Genomic DNA, 20,208 nt, shown 5'->3' on the forward strand with positions numbered 1-20,208 from the left:
AAGTAAAACTTTGCACTGTTGTAGCTTTGTTTAGTTTAGTATATTTAAGGATGACAGAATTATGTATCGCACTGTGTCCAGGATTAACGGCGTATAATTTCTTAAACATCTGTAAGCATTTGCACCATTATGCTGGGATGTAGAGCATCTTTTGATTTAGTTGAAGTATTGCAACCTTGTGCAATAAACCCTGCTGTTTTAGGTTTATAATCACTTATGCTGTTTAATTTTTAAACCTTGTTTTGTTTTGTGTATCTATTTGTGCAGTTACTTACCTATTTTGCTCTGGGATTTTGAGATGGAGAGATACTGCATTTTGTGGCTGGCCTTGATGGTCTGGCGATATGACCACCTACTATTTTTTACTAACTTTGGCATTAGATTAGCGAGTCCTATGGCAAAGTCCATCTTAGTGAAACCAATATTGCCACCTTGTGCAGCAGGGCCTGATGGTTAGGCCTTGAACTACCTTATATTTGTGAGGTTATTGGGGTCAATTTTGCAGGTCCTATGATTCATATTGTTTATAAGTTAACCAATCATTGCCAATGTTTGCAATGGGGCCTGATGTTTGGGCTTAGAACTACCCCATATGGTTTAGTTATTCGTATGGATGTGAGATTGTACTTGCATTTTTCCTGGTAATTATCCGTTACTAATATCCTACTAAAGAAGAAATAGAGTGGAATTTATTTTAAATAAGAAAGCGCATGGAAGATTTATTAGTTGGAGTAATGCGTGTATTCGAGTTAGAGATCAGTGAGTGTTGTTCTCATAAGTAATGTGTAGGTATTTGTAGGTAAGTGACGTGAGTCAACAATTATTTGGTGGGTTTTCTGTAGTTGTCTGAGAGCGTACAAGGGCGCCCTTCTGACAAGGGTGTCCGAATAGGCTGAGCATACCGCGAGCCATGTCCTCTAGTGGGAATGATATCTCTAATTCTCGTCCCTCTAGCATATTTTCCCCGCATCCAGTCTAGACGTGATTGAGGTAATTCCTCTTTTATAATGGTTGTAAACATATTATTTTTTGAGTTACGGATCCTTAGTTATATGCTGGCTGAGAGTCATTCGTGTCCTTTTTCTGCTTTCGTATAGGCTTTTTATTTATAGGCATGACAGTGTGGGATAGCTCTCAAATGAATTCTGCAGGAGAATTATTTTCATCCAGGGTTTGAGTCTCAGGTTGACTTCGATCAGCAAAGTTTCTCCGCTAGAAGAGTTACCCTATTACAGGGGATGCAGCACGCTGAGGGAGTCGCTAATTATAAAGGGAGGTGGGGGTAGCAATATCGGCAGCTTGGGTTTGAACCAATTACAACTTCAACAATATCCCCTTTTTTCGTTGCTGAAGCAATAGATGTTCTGGTCAAATTATTCTCTTACTCTCTGTGCGTAAAGAAATGTCTGATTTAAAGCTAATTCTGAACACAGTTTAACATCTGAGTACTCGAACATGAATATGATGTTGTTTAGCTATTTAATAATAATATCTGATTTCATTTGACGAAATCAATTATAACAGTTTGATTTACACGAAAAATCTTTATTACTTGACCGACTGAACATATGTCTGTGATAGACGGCGAGGCATTTACTCAATATGTCATTAATGACTCAATGTTTTTACCATGGTTTGCTTCGATAGATACATAGAGCGAATTCGTCTTCTTGTACAAAGAATGGTTCATAGGAATCTCAGATATAGGCCTGACTTCTGAGAAACGTGATTGGCTATTTCCAAATGATTTAAAGTAATAAGTTTTGTCGACCCTAAAGAGTCAACTTAGCGTTTATATCAATACATTTATTGAATATTCATTATGCGTGTTAAATATCAACCAAAACAAGTTTAAAAAAGTATTGCATATCAATAATATCTTCAAAATAAACTTCGACAGTTTATGAATATTGCTACAGAAGTGGACATTTCCTTTTTTATAGTAAAAATTACAAATTTAACATTTGTTTTTAATTTCTCCGTGTAATGCTAATTTTTCTTCGATTTGAAAATATTGCAAACCGAGATTCATTATTTTTATTAGTATCGATTCCTTACTGATTCTTAGACTAACATACAATTTTAATGATTGTTTTTTGATAGTATCGAAACGCGGACTGAACGTATGATTTGTAGCCACGTTAGTGTGGTCATGTTGTTTGATTATTAATTTCCACAAAGGAAAGAGAGCGATACACATTGAAACAGGGAATTAATTGCATTTTTATTGTACATTGATGTTCTGTAATTATCGTTCAATACAACACCCAGAGTAAGATCTAGTCTGACTTCATGTAACGTTGCAATGAAGATTTGTTTATTTCGAATTATCTGTTAAGTCATCTATCCTAGAATATATATATATATATATATATATATATATATATATATATATATATATATATATATATATATATATATATATATATATATATATATAATGTTGTTGTTGTTGTAGCTGTGGGGTTTTACGACATTTTTCAACACACGATAGGCTATATATGGCGGCCCGCATTAATGATTCAGGAAGACACCGGAAAAACACTGGAAAGTACCACCGAGCCACGAGAAGTTACTGGCATGCTTTCTCACATACCTCACACTGGCTGAATTCGAGATTCGAACCGACGCAGACAGAAGTGAGATGGCAGTGATCCGTAACGGAGAGCGCTTTAGACCACTCGGCCACTCGGCCACTCGGGGCTCCTTTTATATGTATGTATGTATGTATGTATGTATGTATGTATGTATGTATTATTGGTTACCATTTCTTTAAAAAAAATCTGATTTATTTACTGGCGTTTCTTAATAATAATATGTTATGAATAATTGTTTTTTTTTATAACAATTGACCTTAGTCCAAAATCAATTTCAGGATATACCTTACTAGGGATATTGATTTGATAAACAACATAACTAATGTTTCTTTGTGAGTATAGATTAAATATTAGGATCATTATCAATGGAGGTAAACATGTTTATCTTAATCGGACTCTAAATAATTCCCCGTGAACAAACCTGTAGTACCCTAAGTTCCCCGTGAACAAACCTGTAGTACCCTAAGTTTGTTAATTTCCTTATTTAAATTTTCGTAATAGATTTTATCTGTAAACAATTCAGTTACCGCAATATTTTAATTATCTCCGGGCAGTCGACCTGACTAAATTGATTGCTATAAAACTTTAATAATACCAAATAATAATGCAAAGTTCACCGAATATCCTCACCATGGCACCAAAAATGTAACGTGGCAGTTGTTTACAAGCAGCAGAGGGCGAAAAGACCTTTTGCTGAAACGTCACTATGAACACTAAAAACTCGTACAAACAAATATATATATATATATATATATATATATATATATATATATATATATATATATATATATATATATAAAAGCGTAATAATGCCAAACCGAGTCGTCTAACTTAACGGAGAGTTTCTCTAATTGGGTTAGTTTATTTTGAAACTTTATCTTTGTCGTTTTGTTTTTCTTCTTCTGAATTTGTATGTGTGTTTTCGCTTAACGCAGGGTGTTTCATTGAGGTCGCACACTCTCTGCTGCTATAATTATATCAGTATTATGTCAACCAAATACTTTATCAAGTCCTATTCCATATATCGGTCTGTGATCATGTACATATATTGTTATAAACCTGTGCAAAACAGATTGTGCTTTTGTAAAGAAATTTTGAACTTAATTATGTCCATATACCCACAACACCAAGTCTGATTAATATTTCGCTGAGAATGTTTCTCAACTCCATTAAACACGACTAATATATTACAATTATCTTTGATCACTTTAGCTAGTTTTGTGTATCGTTAAGTAAGATAAATCACGTCAGTATTTTATGCCTACCTGGGGGAAATGTCTGAGCTGGATTTATGTGTTTGTCTAGCATTACGCGGTCATTTATTACGAGATCATTATTAAATCCATCAAGGTCGTCTACGGATGGTGCTTCATCAATATCACTTATACTGTTAATATTGGCATCGCCATCTTCATTTAACAATTTTGCATTTTCATTAAAACCTTTACGTATGTTATAACATCTCTAATCATCAACTGACGGGGTCACTAAATGTAACTTGTCCCACTTGATCCATCTCATTATTAAATTAAGTAACAATGGCGTTCAACCAGACCCAGATATACCTATAATTATCATTCTGATATAATTCGGTAATGCTGAAATATGTTGTATTGGCTCTCGCTTTTGTGTCGCTGAGAAATCAGTGACATCCATGTTGTAGAAATATAATATATAAAGTGGATTTATATTGTGTTCTAGTGGCTTAACAACATTATTAACACAAAATAAAATGGGTGCACTTACAGGTAAATATGTAAAATGTGGTACAAATACATATACATTTATCTCCGGACTCAAAGTGTCTGGTGATGATATGCAACTTCATTATGAAAATTATCAGGAATTCCATGGGCTAAATACCGAGGAGAAACAACATCTTCCAGGATATAATTATTGTGGTCCAGGAACCTGACTTGATATCCAACTTGACGAGCGAGATCAACCAAATCCTTGTGAATATCCAATAAGCGCGATTGATAAAGCATGTCATATTCGTGATGTTGCTTATAAAGTAAAGATTTACATCAACGATATATTGCAGACGTAGAAATAATGTATGCATTAAATGCAAGAAAAAATAAATTCTTTCAGAGACTCATTAGCTAATGGGTTGGTAAGATCTGCGATGAAAGATAACTTAGTATTCGGAGCCAGCAATGAATCAACCGATTATTATAAAATAATTGAATCGATTTCAAATATCCCAAGATGATATTTTAAAGGTAGAGAAAACGATTAGTAAACTCGCTGATGCAGTTAATGTTACACGTTATGCTGTTTAAAATGGTTACCACGACAGGCAATATGGCAAATTTAACTATAATCAGCTAAGCATATTCAGCATACATATTTTGATGTCAGCATTCTTAATGAAGTTCATCAAGCAGATATTTTATTTTTTACAACAAGATAACATTAAAATTGGAATACGTCAATCACTTACATACAAATACGCGTTAACTGTTATTGACGTTGCAAGTAGATATAAGGAAGCGGAACTATTATCAACGAAAACAGCAGCTAAAGTTTATTCTGCTTATGAACGAATTTATCAACAAGGACCCTTACGATGGCCACAACTATAACAGGCTGTTCCTAGCAAAAATGTCTTGGTGTAGTATCATCTCTGATGAAAAAACATTATATCAAAGTCAGACGAGGAAGTTCTGCAATTCATCGTTATCAGTCATTTAATCAAACACTTGCTGAGCGGTTATTTGGATATCAATATGCAGAGAAATAATTCAGAAAGATATGACCGGGTCGCAAGATTACCAAGTGTGATAGCTGCGTTAAATAATGAAATTGCTCAAACAACTCCCATGACACCCGTTAATGCGATTACAAAAGAAAGCATATACCAATACAACGACAGGAATTTTCAAAACTTGAAGGTGGTATAAAGGAGCGACAGATCCAGTATGAAATATTACGAAACATACAATATCTAGCGTGGTAAGATCCACGGGTAGACCTGCAGCCTACATATTAGATTCAACTACTCTTGAATATGGATTCGTACGCGAGCAGTTACAAGTAATTCATGAAGACACACAATTACCACTCCATTCACTTTTGTAAACTAGCACCTCGACATCAGTTACATTAAAGACAGGTCAGCATTACATACTCGCGTGTAAGACCAAAATTACTATTAATTCTGTCTGGAGTAAATTGTATCGTATTATTATTTGAATAATGCCATAATATTACTGTGTTGTACAGCTCGCACCATGATTACGTTACTGTTGTTTCAATGTCATGATAAATTCAGCATCGCGATCAAAGTCGCACTTACTTTTGTTGTCTAATTGTTTGTAACTAATCTTTCTTGTACTATATCATTGTCAATAGCATCGCTATTACCAGTAGTTCGTGTGAAGTATATGACACTTCTCCTCAGCTAAGGTGTTCTTCTGACTCGAGACACTGCGATATAAACTAAATTTATATCAGAGTTGGTAAATCCTTGTGATGAATATATTGTCATTGCGCATCCTAGCATCAATGGATTTTTTTTTCATGGTTAACGCGCTCTCAAGAACATTGACAATAACTAAAACCATATCATTTAATACATGACTTTTTTTCTTCTGACGAGCCTGGTATGTCAAGGTCGATATTCTGTCTTCGCGTATCAACCGGTCGATAAAACAATGGTACGGGTAGATTTGAAAATATTTCTTTATGCAACATAAACAATAATTGTTGAAGCGTATCATAGACTTTCTTTGTATTTGCAACTATCAACTCATTTGTTCCCCATAAATTCCAAACATTATTAATAGGTGTTTCTGAAATTAGTTCACGCATTATTTGACATGAATGTTATTCGGTTGTAGTCTGATTTGTTTCTTAAACTCTTCTGGATCAAGTGCTCTATAATCATAATTTATTTCTTCGTAAGAATCTGCATAATTTCTCAGCCATCCATGTTGACATAATCTTTCAAAGTGCGGTTGTTGTCCATGATCGCCAGACATTATTACAGCAGCATTTGTGTCAATAACCGGTCAAGAAATATTGTTAATATTTCTATTATAATAGTACACATTTCATCCCGTCGAAAGAATTTGTGATATGTGCTTGATTTAATTTTTCATTCTCTTATTTTATCTTTCGAGTCTGTGTGTGAGTGTTAATACAACTATTTCTACTTGAGATAAACTGTTTTGTGTTTAAGTACTGGATCATATACCGATGGTGTTGATGACAATTTTGATATTTATTCTTTCTGGTAATATATATCCTTAATTTCTAGGTCAGCGGATTCAGAATAATTAAGTATATTTTCTTGTTTTATTCATCATTCACCACATGATGCATAACTCATAAACTATTTATCATTTATAATAGATTTAAGGAAAAGTACGCGAGCATTAAAGATCTTAGACGAATACACTGCAGCGACTCACCATCAATATGACCCACTGTTGTACCTAATTTAGTTCCTCCTGATAAATTAACATTACTTCGACATATAAACGTATTTCTTTTCGTTGTATCAGCAATCAGCAAAAACACCGTTATTTGTCCAACAGTACCAAGAGCAACTCCTTATGCTACTGCTGGAGCTTCAGCAGTTATTAACGTTGGTAAAGCTGCAAGAAGTGGAATTATACCACCTGTTTTTAATGAGTTGTCAATCGCATCAGCAAAAAGATTGAGTTTAACGCCTGTTTTTGATTGTTTGACGTTACTTAAAAGTTTGATTTGACGTTCGGTAATTTATTCAGACCACCTGCAAAAGGTTCTTTTTTTAGTAATATTTTTATTCCGTATATCTTTGCTGAACTTGATTGAATATTTTTAATCTTACCAGGAGTCAGACTGACACTAACGCAGTGATATTAAATTATACCTTCTTCATGAAATTTATCAAATAATTTAATTGTTTCTTTAATAGTTTTTGATTTTACTCCAACACCACCTTCATGTTCTTCTTCAAATTGAAAGAGAGGATGAGGTTTTGGTTGAGCATCAGCTTTTCCAGCTGGAAGACCTCTTAAAATCCTTTTTGCTTGATCAGTCCTTCTTGCTACCTTTTCAGTCTGCTCAGCAGTTTGTCCAACTGCTGGAAGAATGCCTTCAGTAGCATATGCAGCTGATTGAGTAACTTTTGTGATAGGTTTAAATAATTTTTCAGTAGCTTTTGCAAAACATTTTTGATTGATTCTAATCTCTTTAGAGCTAATCTAGCTGTATTCGACTCCATAGCCGATGCACTTATTGAGATAATAATGATTTAATTACAGTAAGAGGTTGCCATCTTAATGAAACGTCCCCGGGGTAAACGAAATCACTCATTAAAAATTAGGAAAACACAAACGACAAAGATAAAGTAACAAAAAAAATAACACAATAAGAGAAACTATCGGAATAGTTAGAGGCTTCCGTTTGGCGTTAATACGCTGATAATGTTTAGTTTTTTCGTATGAGGTCCTAGCTATCAGAATGATGTCTCAGGAAAAGGTTTGTTCACCCTATCTGCTGATTTACAAAACCTAATTAGGGCTTTCTGTGATAGTTTGCACTTAGTAATTAGTATATATTATTAATGGGCGTATGTTGATGCACATCAGCAAAGTTAATTAATGAACAGAGGGAGTGAAGCCTTCAAATAGTCCCCATGTATTTCATTTATTCTAACCCATGTTATTTTCTATTAAAAATAGTATCATTCTGTGATATAATTTAGATCTTGGAGAGAGAGAGAGAGAGAAGAATCTAATGGTCGGTTCTAATTTTAATTAAAGCATAATAATAACTTATACCAACTGCAAATACATTAAAATGTTTTAAATACCTCGCTTAGTTTATATTCCAAAATAATTTTCATGTGCCAGTATGTGAATGGTATAGCGTTCAGTGTTCAATAACTTGCGTAGTACTCTACATTCACAATCAAATCCCTAATTCAAGTTTGCATAAGAATTATGTTCTAAGAATGTCATGCATTATATTAATGAATATGAGTTACGAGAATCAGTGTGAATTCACCGAATTTAGAAGAATTCACATACGATTAAGGTTGAGTGTGTATTGACCAAAATGACGTAGTAATGATAAAATGACATATAATGTATATCATTCGTTCACTTCTGTAAATTGAGGCAGGCTCGGAACCGTTCTGCCTCATGTGGTGTTAATGTGTGGTGTTAACGCGTGATGAATTAGCCATTAAACTAACTAGGGTCATTATAGGACATGTGTAGCCGATTGATAGCCTTAGCATCTGTTTAGTACCGATAGTAAGATCTTCTAACGAGAGGAAGATAATGCAAGCCCCTGTTATCATAAACAATAAACAACAGAAAATTTCGGTTGTCTCTATTTAAATTATTAAAATGTGAAAAGAGCTCCTGTAACGTATTAACTCTAGTAATCTATGACGCCAGTGAATATAAATTTGGTCAGTATGCCGATGACGCTTTTATTCTTCTTGATGGATCTAGTTTCTCTCTTGAAGCAACTATGAATATCTTGCAAGGTTTTTTTTTTTAAATTATCTGGACTTAAATGTAACATAACAAAAACAAAAGCTATTTGGATTGGAAACAGGAACTTTTTTAATGAAGGAATATGCCCGAAATGGGCCTAATTTGGTCCTCTTCTAACTTTACACTCCATGGCATAGAATTTTCTCCAGATTTACAACAGATGGTGGAATTTAATTATATGAAGAAACTAACAAAGGCAAAACGAATACTGGCAAGCTGGAATCAAAGACATCTGTCAATAGTTGGTAAAGTAATTGTTGTAAAAACTCTTGTTCTGCCCATATTCATACATCTTTTTTCAGCACTTCCTAACCCATCAGCAAAAGTTGAAGCAGAACTAAATCGCACGTTATTTAAATTTGTATGGGGTGGAGAAGTAGAGAGAATAAAACGTGATATACTAGTTTCCCCAGAAAACGAAGGAGGACTAAATATGATACACATATTTTCATTCATTATGTATATTAAGATAAGATGGGCTAAAAGATTGCTGGAAAAGGAAAATGGAACGTGGCAGAACTTAGTCAATACAACTATACTCAGAAATAAAAAGGATATTTGGAATTTAGGGAGAAGGAAATTAGAAAAATTTAGTAAGTTCATTAAAAACAGTTTTTGGAGAGATGTAATTTTGGCAGTATCTAATTGGAAAGAAGAACCGCAAAGTTCTAACGAGTATCTATCCATGAGTATTTTACATTTTGTCCCCCCTAAAATGATCTGTCAATACAAATCCTGGACAGAAGCTGGTTTTTAAATTCTGAATCATCTAGTAGATGATCATGGTAATTTAATACCTTTTGAGATAATAAAACAAAAAACGAGAAGCGATGATTTCTTGAAATACTTCTCCTGAATATCCAAAATTCCAAAAGCGTGGAAAGATGCCGTAAAAAACCCATCTAGTACATAATAATTTTGATAAGCAGGAGGATAAAATAATGAACTTGCGAAAACAAGATTCACTCAAGTTTGTTTACAAAGATCTTTTACAGGAAGATAAAAGGCAACACACTGCAAAGCAAGAAACTTGGATGCAAGTATTTAATAAAAATATAAGTAGTGAGGAGTGGTCTGATATTTATAGCCGGGCAAAATGCTGTACCAAGGATACCAAGTTGACCTCTTTTAAATTTAAATTAATCCATGGAATAATCGCTACTAATGCTTTCTTAAAAGAATTAACATATTAGATGACAACAAAAGTACTTTCTGTAAGAGTGAAGCTGAAGGTATTGAGCATCTTTTTTATGATTGTAGTATTAATTCAAAGTTTTGGTACCGTTTTATTGAAGTTTTTGTACCTTTTTGCCCAAATATTGTACATCTGTCCAAAAAAGAAACATTCTTAGGAAGTGAACAACTGGACAGTTTGGGTAATTTCCTGCTTATTTTGGCAAAATATTATGTTTATACTTGCAGATTCAATATGAAAAATCCTTCTATTTTTGCTTTTAAACAAGAAGTTGCAATGCATAAGAACATTGAAAAATACACTGCTAAGGTAAATAAAAAAGAAGACCAATTTCTTCAAAAATGGACCTCAACAATGAACATTTAACTTGTCTCTGACTTGATGGCAAACAGGAACAAAATACTGTAATATCACAAAGGTCATGTCACCTAGATTGTGTGCCATATGCATGTGTGTATGCGTAAGTGTGTGTCTTTTTTCTCTTTCTTTTTTTTTCTTTCTCTGTAGATTATATTTATTATCCCTAGATTATCTGATAACTAGAAATGTTTGATTGTAAGGTGTTCTTGGGATGGTTCCCCGACCCATTGGTCTACCAATTACGGGTTAATAAAAAAAAGAAAGTATTAACTCTGAGACGTATCCTGTGACGTATCATCTCTGAGACGTTTTCTGAGACGTATTATCTCTGAGACGTATTCTGAGACGTTTTATCCTGCGATCAAGGTATATGTGAATATACGTGCGACGCACAGAGTTGAGGACCGAAAGAGACAAGACAGAGGGAAGTCGAAGGAACAGCTACAGTAGACGTGGAGTGAACCGGAGAAGCAGGCTAGGCAATAGTACAAGGCACTGACATCGATTGTTCACTCGATCCTATGATGAACTAAATATATCAACAAAACAGACCAGCTACTTTATTTTTAATATTTTTGTGGGGTTTTTATAAAATTCGTTGAATATTTTATTTCAATAAGCAGAGTATATTCTTAACTAATGAATTATCACAGGTATTTTTAATGTAATTGCTCAAATTGTTTACATGTAATGAGGTTCGCGTTGGTCTGTTCTATATATCTGCTCAGATCTCTATTTATTCCACCTATAAGTTTCAACACTTATATTTATATTTACCAGATCCGGGCAATAACATCGAGGGTGGTCAACCTCTAGATAACGAGAACCAAGTTAAGCGGACACATTGAAATAAGGTACAATCCGCCAACCCCAAAACCTCTTGCAAGAAGAGGGGACTTTGTGTAAGGTTTGTACAAAGTGGACCGTGGATCGCTTACAGAGTGTATGGGGATGGAAGCATGTTCGACCACCAATGCCATACATGTACGAAAGTGTTGTCAAATGACCACGAATTATGAGTCGTGTTTGATACAGTTGCTATGGTTATTACAATTTATCATGTTTGTTTCAATATATTATATTGTGTCATTTGAGTGCATGAAAAATATGTTGTGCTTACATTGCGTATATCTGAGTAAAATTGGAGTTCTAAAAAATTGCATGAGATCATATGAATCTTACCTTTTTCTTACATGAGATTATTTGAATCACATCTTGTTTTACTGTACCATATGTCTACAATTTTGGAATATATAAATCACATTTTGTTTTCCATTTCTTAATGACTATTACTTTTTTATGTCATAAAGTTTCAGAAATCACCAATTCATTCACATATAACAAATGTTTTTGTGAAGTAATTGAATGAGTCGTATGTTTAGGTTTTGAAGAATCACGCTGTAATTGTTGTAGAGAATATCCATTTATTTATTAATTCATTTCATAAACTTCCATCTTTCGTATTATGTTTGTGTTGCCATTTAATGCAGCATCCATTCAGGACAAATCCTGTTACAAAATGGAATATGTTGGTCAGTCTCTACTTCCCCACAAATCCCGAATATTGTAATGGAGGGTCCACTATTCTACATCTGCTGTTACATTATATATTTTTTTATATAAAATATACCTACCACTACTAAGTACTTGTTACAGAACAAATGAGCGCAGCTTAATACTTAGTACATGACAGTGGGCAAGGATGTTTTTAAGTGTTAGAGTTTTATAAAACAAAATCTTTATTGCAAACTTAAGGCACAACGACTAACAATGTGCATTTATTTTTGCGGAGTTTTATGGTTTATTTTTTAGGGAATAGTAGGTGCGACGAATAATCTGTCTGAACTTAGTACTGAAATTTATGCAGCCCAATTCCAAAACAGTAATCAGGATACTAAACTTGTCATGTAAATTTGTTAACATAGAAACGTTAGCGCTAATATTACCACACTACAACATCATATCTATGAAACGTCGCGATGTTCAATGTTTATTGGAGACGCAAATTTTAAGTTGTATTCTGTATAACTTTACAAGATGCAGAAAGGTTATTTATCGATTTATTTTATTTTACTTTAATGTATTGGCAGATGCTGATCAGGTGACAGCAATTGGCACAATATAACCAAAACAATTTTATGGAGCAAGTTTAATTTATAATTTAAATTAAAACCTGAAAAAGATGCTGAAAAGCAAAAGCTTCTGTGTCCTTTTTACCATCAATGTATTCTATTCCCAAGATGAATGTGACAAATATTCCTCTACTGCACAAAATGATGTCGATAAAATGCATAAATGCGATAAGATTAGATAAGTCCCTCCCCCTTTAAGGAGTGTTACTACGGATTCCAGACTTGAATCATCATATATAAGTACCGTGTTGATAACATTCTAATTAAGTACTTACCAGAACAAGCTAAAACCTGACGCAATATGTTGATTGACAGGCAAGATGTATGCATGGAAATTATTTTGTCAAACACAATTGGACTTGACAGTGAAAAGTGGCTCACTTTATTTTGGTTCGAGATGCAAGTACTCTTAACGGTAAATAGTCTTACATAGTTTCATGACTGTACATGCAATTTTGTAAAGAAAGTATATATCGTATTTAACGGCGTGTTTGGCAAAATACTGACTATATGGTACTGATAAAAAGGATTCTTTATCTTTAAAGATTAAACTAACATACGAAAAATCATAGGTGTCTTTCGTGGCGGCGCGAGGGTAGGAAGCATTCTGGGCAATGTTTCTAGTGGCATCTATACTTTGCTACAGAGAACAGATTTGCCAGTTATCACCGTCCCCACAAATATATTTTATAAAGAATTTCCCCCTTAACATTTAGGTGAATGTGAAATACTATGATACGTTCATCTGCAAAGGGTCTTGACTATGCCCATCTTAGTGCACCTGGGCCCCGATCAACGACAATGTCGTATGCACAGATATAGACATGCGCACAAGTATTAAATTTGCTCGTCATTGCTAAGAACCAAATTATGTAAGGCATTTAATTTAGGACCAACTATGCACCATAAAAATACCTTATGTGGAGACCACCATGTTGATATAGCTATTCATTTGGGATGCTTCTATGACTATTAAATTAGAGCATGTTGTGGGAACAAGATTTAGAGTTAGCCAATGTGGCTGTCATATATGATATAAGACCTACAACATTATAGTTTAGGACCAACTAAACAAAATAAGAAATCTTTGATGTAAAACCAATATCAATGTGACATTTTGTAGAGTTGGAGTAGTAACAGGATTTTCAGATGGCTGACATGACGGCCATATTGATCGCACTTTCGGCACAATGTTTGTTTATGACCAAGACGCGTTCTTGTGAAAAATGATACTGATAGTGCTGATATGATCATCCTTTCAAGAGGAGTAGCAATACAAGATTTTGAAGATGGTCACAAAGGCTATCATATTGAACCTCAAATCGGCATTATTTTCATCTAGGACCCATTAGACCCATTAGACATAAGTCCTTTGGTGAAATGTATATGACTTTCCATTCATTCATATATACTCTGAATTCTCTGCCAATGAATTCAGGGTATAAACATCTAGCAGTAGAATGTGTATTGACGATGTTTATCATGGACACATTCAACAATAATAAGCTTTGCAGAAGTTAGCTCTTATCAACTTGACAATTATAAGTCGTAATAATGGCTGCTAAGTATCAAAGTCACAAGACCTAATATCTAAGTAGCACACTGCAAGGATAACTGGATGAATTACATCTTTGTATGGGTTAAAGATATATTATGGGCATGTTGGAACAAATGCCAAGGTGTTCATCTGAGAGATCAGTCAGTTATTCATGAGATTTGTATGTAAACCCCATCATGTGGCCGCAAGTGAGGAGTTATTTTGATAGCAATTGCACCAAAAGGGCGGATGCTGGTCACATTAGAGCAATGGTTCTACACCTGTTCAAGTATGAGGACCAGTTCTTAAAACGTTTTGCAGACACCCACGTGCTAATAGATGTACTTTTAGGCTTCGTTAATTAAGAAAACACGTACCCATTGGGATAACCCTGCGGCTCCCACAGGTTGGGAACAATTGCATTAGAGAGTTGTTGGTCCTTGAGGAGTACGTTTGCACACAGAATTGTCTGTGTCATGGGATTCTGACCTTCTAAAGACGTAAGACTGCTGGTAGGGAGATGGGACCGACGTTCAAGAGGAGGACCACTGTACTATGATAGCCAACTCCTTATTATCATCCTGTTCCAAGCCTTAAACACTGACACATCAGACCAACAAAGATAAGCCTGTAAGTAGGGACTTGGGCATTAGGTGACCAAGTAGTGCCTCTTTCAAACGACAAACATGTTGTCCCTTCCAGGTCTCTTTAGAGACGGGGGAAAATCCTCTACATCCTCACTGTTACATCCTGAGTATCATATGGTGGTATTCTAACCTGCACACCATTACGTGTAGAGGGTACAATATACAGAATGATATCTCCCTTGAATGAGTATACTCCACATCCTACGTCAGTGGTGATATAAATCAGTCGGATGAATATTCCTCAGATCTAAGATAGCTGGAACGTCTGATTTCTAAGATTTGAGACAGCTGGAACGTTTCATTAACCTCATGTGGTTGCGTAAATTATCATCGCATGATCCTGGGTACATGGTGAATGTTGGTATTGCCTTTAAAATAGGACGTAATTGGACTCCATAATAATCCGTTCTACTATGTTTGCTTGTGCCTTGGGTGGTGCTTGTTCTACCTGCTTAAGTTGCAGTGGGTGTATAATCGATCCCAGTGTGCACATAGCCCTTACCAATAAACACTGTTGTTTCCTTAAAAGACGTATCCTTTTTATTCCGGATGAAGCGTACTTAATCCAGTGACATGTAGCATTTCCCTCATCAAAGGTAATAGGAGTACTTATCTTCGGTTTAGTGTTGTCTCTCCCTCTTTGATTCGTGGTGACACTTGATCCTGCTTTTAATACATTCTATGATATAAGGGTTTCGAGGAAGAAGAATGTATTCAGTTATTTTTTTATAGGTTTGCCTTCTTTCAGCTAGGTGTCATACATTGTCAGACTTTAGACAACAACTTTGACATTTGTCCATTTGTGTACAATATATAGCGTGAGTGCCTAAAGAGGCACTGTGTATGACAATACATTCCCACACTCTATGACGTCTGAAAAGACATTCTGAAACAAGCAATTTTTGTATGATAAAAAGTTTATCATCAAACACGTTGATGTTATTATTTTGACTTAAATGGAAACGAGTTGTAAACATAGGAACATCGTGTATGAATCCGAAACATGTGACAAGCATTCAGTACTATATAGAAGAATGCATAATCTCTTTTATGGCACTCGAGATTGATTAGATGATAATAAAAAACATTGAATTAAATGGTATTAAAGACACTAAATTATGAAACTACATACAACATGTAAACACTCGAGGTGAAAAGGGTGGATGACAAATTTTCCTGCCCTATAATAAATGTAGAATAGGAATGGTAAGTGCCTCATCGTTTTCAAATGACTAAAATCTGTCACTGGACGTCTGAAAATTAAGGGATCATATTTCGCTAACAAAGAACATGAATATTTTGTCCGGATACAAAAAAACCTTGCCAGTATTTTTGTTTTCTACTACAAGCAAGCGTTTTTTTTTCCTTCTTCTTTGCATCTTATCGGTATGCTTTTTGTACAGAAAATACTGATGGTGCTACTGTGGATGGGAAGAAGAACTAAGTTGAATTGGATCGATGCACATATTATAGAATTTACTGCAATGGGAGGATTTGTTCCATTGCGGAAAAGATAAGTTCTATAATAGTGGCAGGTAAACATCTTACTGGCATTAAACTGAAATCTTTCAACATTTCAGTTCATGTACAAATAGTGTTGAGATAGACAGGAGTGTGGAAGCATAATCTAATACGATATTAAAATGTCTCTATTAAATGAAAATGCTGAAATGCAGAATGGTGGAGAACTTGCATGGAATACATTAAAATGAATTTGAAGTTGCACAGACCCTTCACAAACGTCGGAAATTACAATCACAAGATAACATTTTGTGAACCAATTAAGAGGGAACTTATTGTGGCAAAACAGCCGCCATGATCCAAAAATGTGCTGACCATCTCCTTTGTGTGTATTGTTTGGACCATTATAAAAATGGAGACAACTGGAAGCATTGCATAGCGCTTACAATCAAATGCTAGCAGACCACTGGCAATGACGATTCCATGCTGGACTATGGAAGATGAATCTGCCAGTAACATCGTCCTCCAATAATACTGTGCGTTATGACAAACACGTTTGACAACGACTGTACCACATGGCCTGAACAGAAATCAACCTGGGCTGACTTATATCATATGCAAGGTATGACAGCGTAGTAAATGCTAGAAACAAGTTTCAAAACGAAGAAAGGTGATTTGTCTTCGAAAATTTGGGAACTGACCCATCGCTTGGGCCACAACCTAACCAAGCGTGTACAGATAAACCGCGACCCTGCACTGCAAAATCGTGGTGAATTTCAAAATTGCCACCTCTCCTATCTTCACAGCTACTTATGATAAGGTACTATCTTTATGATCAGATGAAACCTCCTACCAAAAAGTCACAACCAGTCCAGGCAACTCATTCTGGAGGAACTATCTAACATTCTCATGTTCAACAAAAAGAGAATAGGGAAGATTGCCCAGCTCTGGTGGACACGCTCCAGCAGAGGAGTTTGGACTTCATAAGCGAATAAGCAGATCTTGCAGAGTCTTTCCAGCGTGAAGAAGAATTTCTTTTGATGATGTGTCTTTTTTCTTGTGTCTTTTTTTATGTCAAGGGTCTGACTTTAATAGCCTTTTAAATGGAAGCAAAGTGACTAATTTTAATTTAGAAAACAGACAACAGGTGGTTTTCAAAGCATACACAAAATGCAACACTCGAACGACGCACATCTTTTGACTTACATAGAAAATACTTTTTGAGTCTGCTTACCTAAAATTCTTTCAGAAATGATTCAACTTTACAATGCAACATTTTCAATACAAGTAAACGTACGAAATTTCTGCTCAAGGATTTGCGCAGACATCATAATACATCCACTCAAGTAGAACCATGACATTTACAAATTGTTTCACGAAATCATACCGTTTAAATGCAACTAATCCACATGCATGCCAGAAGTTTCACTTTGTGCCAAAAGTGGGTTGTTGTCATTGCGGATATTTTCGTTTTAGTTATACTTGAAAATGCATTTCATCAATTTACATAAAATTCAGATTACTTAAAAACACTGTTTACGTGTATCCATAAGCTTGCACAGGAGCTTTTAAGATGACAACTACTGCCACATCAAGGAACTTCTGCAAGAAAAATCCCTTGCCGAAGTTAACAACATAGCAGCTAAAGTAAGATGAACCTACGGATTCGAAACTACAGCCTTTCAAGCACATGTCTTTCATACTTACCACTGGACCATTTTGTCTCCTCCCTCCAATAGTAGCACCATATAATATTCGGAATTGTATATTAGGTCTATTTTAAACTATTTAATCTACGGGTGGTCTTTGAAATTTAATTCTTTCATTTCGAAATTGTGGGATTGATGGCAAAGTATCAGAGCATCAGGTTTGCATTGTTTGATGTAATTAATTATTCACTCAAGATTCAGAATAAAGTGAATAATATATTTCTTTTACAGCGGTTGAAGACTTCGAGGAAGAGGACCCAACGTTGATGAAGACTTCGAGGAAGAGGACCCAACGTTGAAAGTTTCACCTCCAGAAAACAAGACTAGTAACCCATTAAAACATTCCGAAACAAAAGATAAGATAATCTGAAGATGAATTAAGGCCATTAAATCATTTTCATTTGCAACATAGAATACAAATGTATGCCACGGGGTTGGCTAAGTAGTAAATGTGTTAATACTGTTCTTTACTAGAAAAACGGTACCACAAATCAGAACAAAATCAACAACACATTTAAAAAAAAAAAAACAAAAAAAAAACAAGCTGATATAGAATATACATTAAATGTCACTTGACACAAAACAGGAGGCCAATCATTAATAAGAAAGGTAAATTTACTAACATCTGCCAAATAGACAATATGATACAGCAGGTGATAAAACGTGGTGTCATACATCATGCACACAATGGACTATAAACGGTCGTTTATACAATATAATATAAGAATGGTAAAGTGTTTCTTCTTAATGTTCCGGTGTTTCGATGCACTCAATTCAACATATTACCTGGTCTACTTCCCTAGAAGTCATGGAGTTATGGAGGAGTAAATTTTTCATTTTAAAAAAGAGTTTCCCCTGACTCTTCTCACCCCATTTTATATATTTTGACATATTCATTGGGATGTAGGGTCAAAGACCGCCATTCCCCACCTTGCCATGACAGCAGTTGGGTTTCTAGTAATTGTCCTCAGAATAAATATCTTGAAATATGCTTCCTTTTCGTTTGTTTACAAACATTATACGACTTTCATTTCACGTTTCAACATTTGTAAAGGAAGGTTTTGTGAGTTATATCTATATCTAACTATATATATATATATATATATATATATATATATATATATATATATATATATATATATATATATATATATATATATATATATATATTATTTGATCGAGACATATACAGGGCTTTGAGCTGTTAATATTGTTTAAATAGTTTGAAAATTGATAATTTAGTATATTTCCGTTGTATTTATAACTCTATATCACTTGGCGGAAAGTCTAACATTGGTCAATAGGGCTTATAGACATGACAGGATTCTACACAAGCGGGTCCTATTATGATTCCTAGCGCCTGTTCGTATTTATTAAAATCAATCAGTCCAATAGTTCGGCTCAATTATGTTTCGTTTGATCGCCTAAGGCCAATTTCACTCACCAATGTTCAAACTAGCCTGGTTTAGGTTTAGTGACTTTAATACCGACCGCACTTTTCAACTTCCAATCGGAATTGAGTTTATGTCTATATTATGTGACTTAACCTGCCACAAGTTTACCTATATAGTTACTGAATTAGGGGAATTTCAATTGATCGAGACTTTAGGAATTTAGCCACTTCAGTCCCGCTTTCATGTGCGAATATCGCACTTTTTGATTCATGTACATGTCCGGCCGAGGAAATGAGGCAAGGGACCCGAGGTTGTAATAGTGGACAGAAATATATTCCAGTGGTGATAAGGCCTCTCGTGTAATTGTCCTAATCCTTTGAGTTGTACAATTTCATTACTATTTTTAATTAAAATTGGATATTGGTATACATGGTGTTTTTTTGATTTTCCGAAATGTTGTCAATCAGCTGGGTGGCAGGTACCCTATACGTGTTTGGTTCATGCTGTGTTTACTTTCGGTTTTCACTTTTGATCGTGATATACAAACGATTGAACTTCGGTTGTGGGGATAGAGCTTTTATCGAAAGAGGTCTTCAATAGCCAAAGAAAGAACTTCATATAAATTGGCAATTTGAAAATCCAAGTCCGTTTTCTTCTTTACTCCTTCATTCTG

Source organism: Sinohyriopsis cumingii, chromosome 11 (genome assembly GCF_028554795.1).
Source record: "Sinohyriopsis cumingii isolate HCF-2022 chromosome 11, ASM2855479v2, whole genome shotgun sequence".
NCBI lineage: Eukaryota > Metazoa > Mollusca > Bivalvia > Unionida > Unionidae > Sinohyriopsis > Sinohyriopsis cumingii.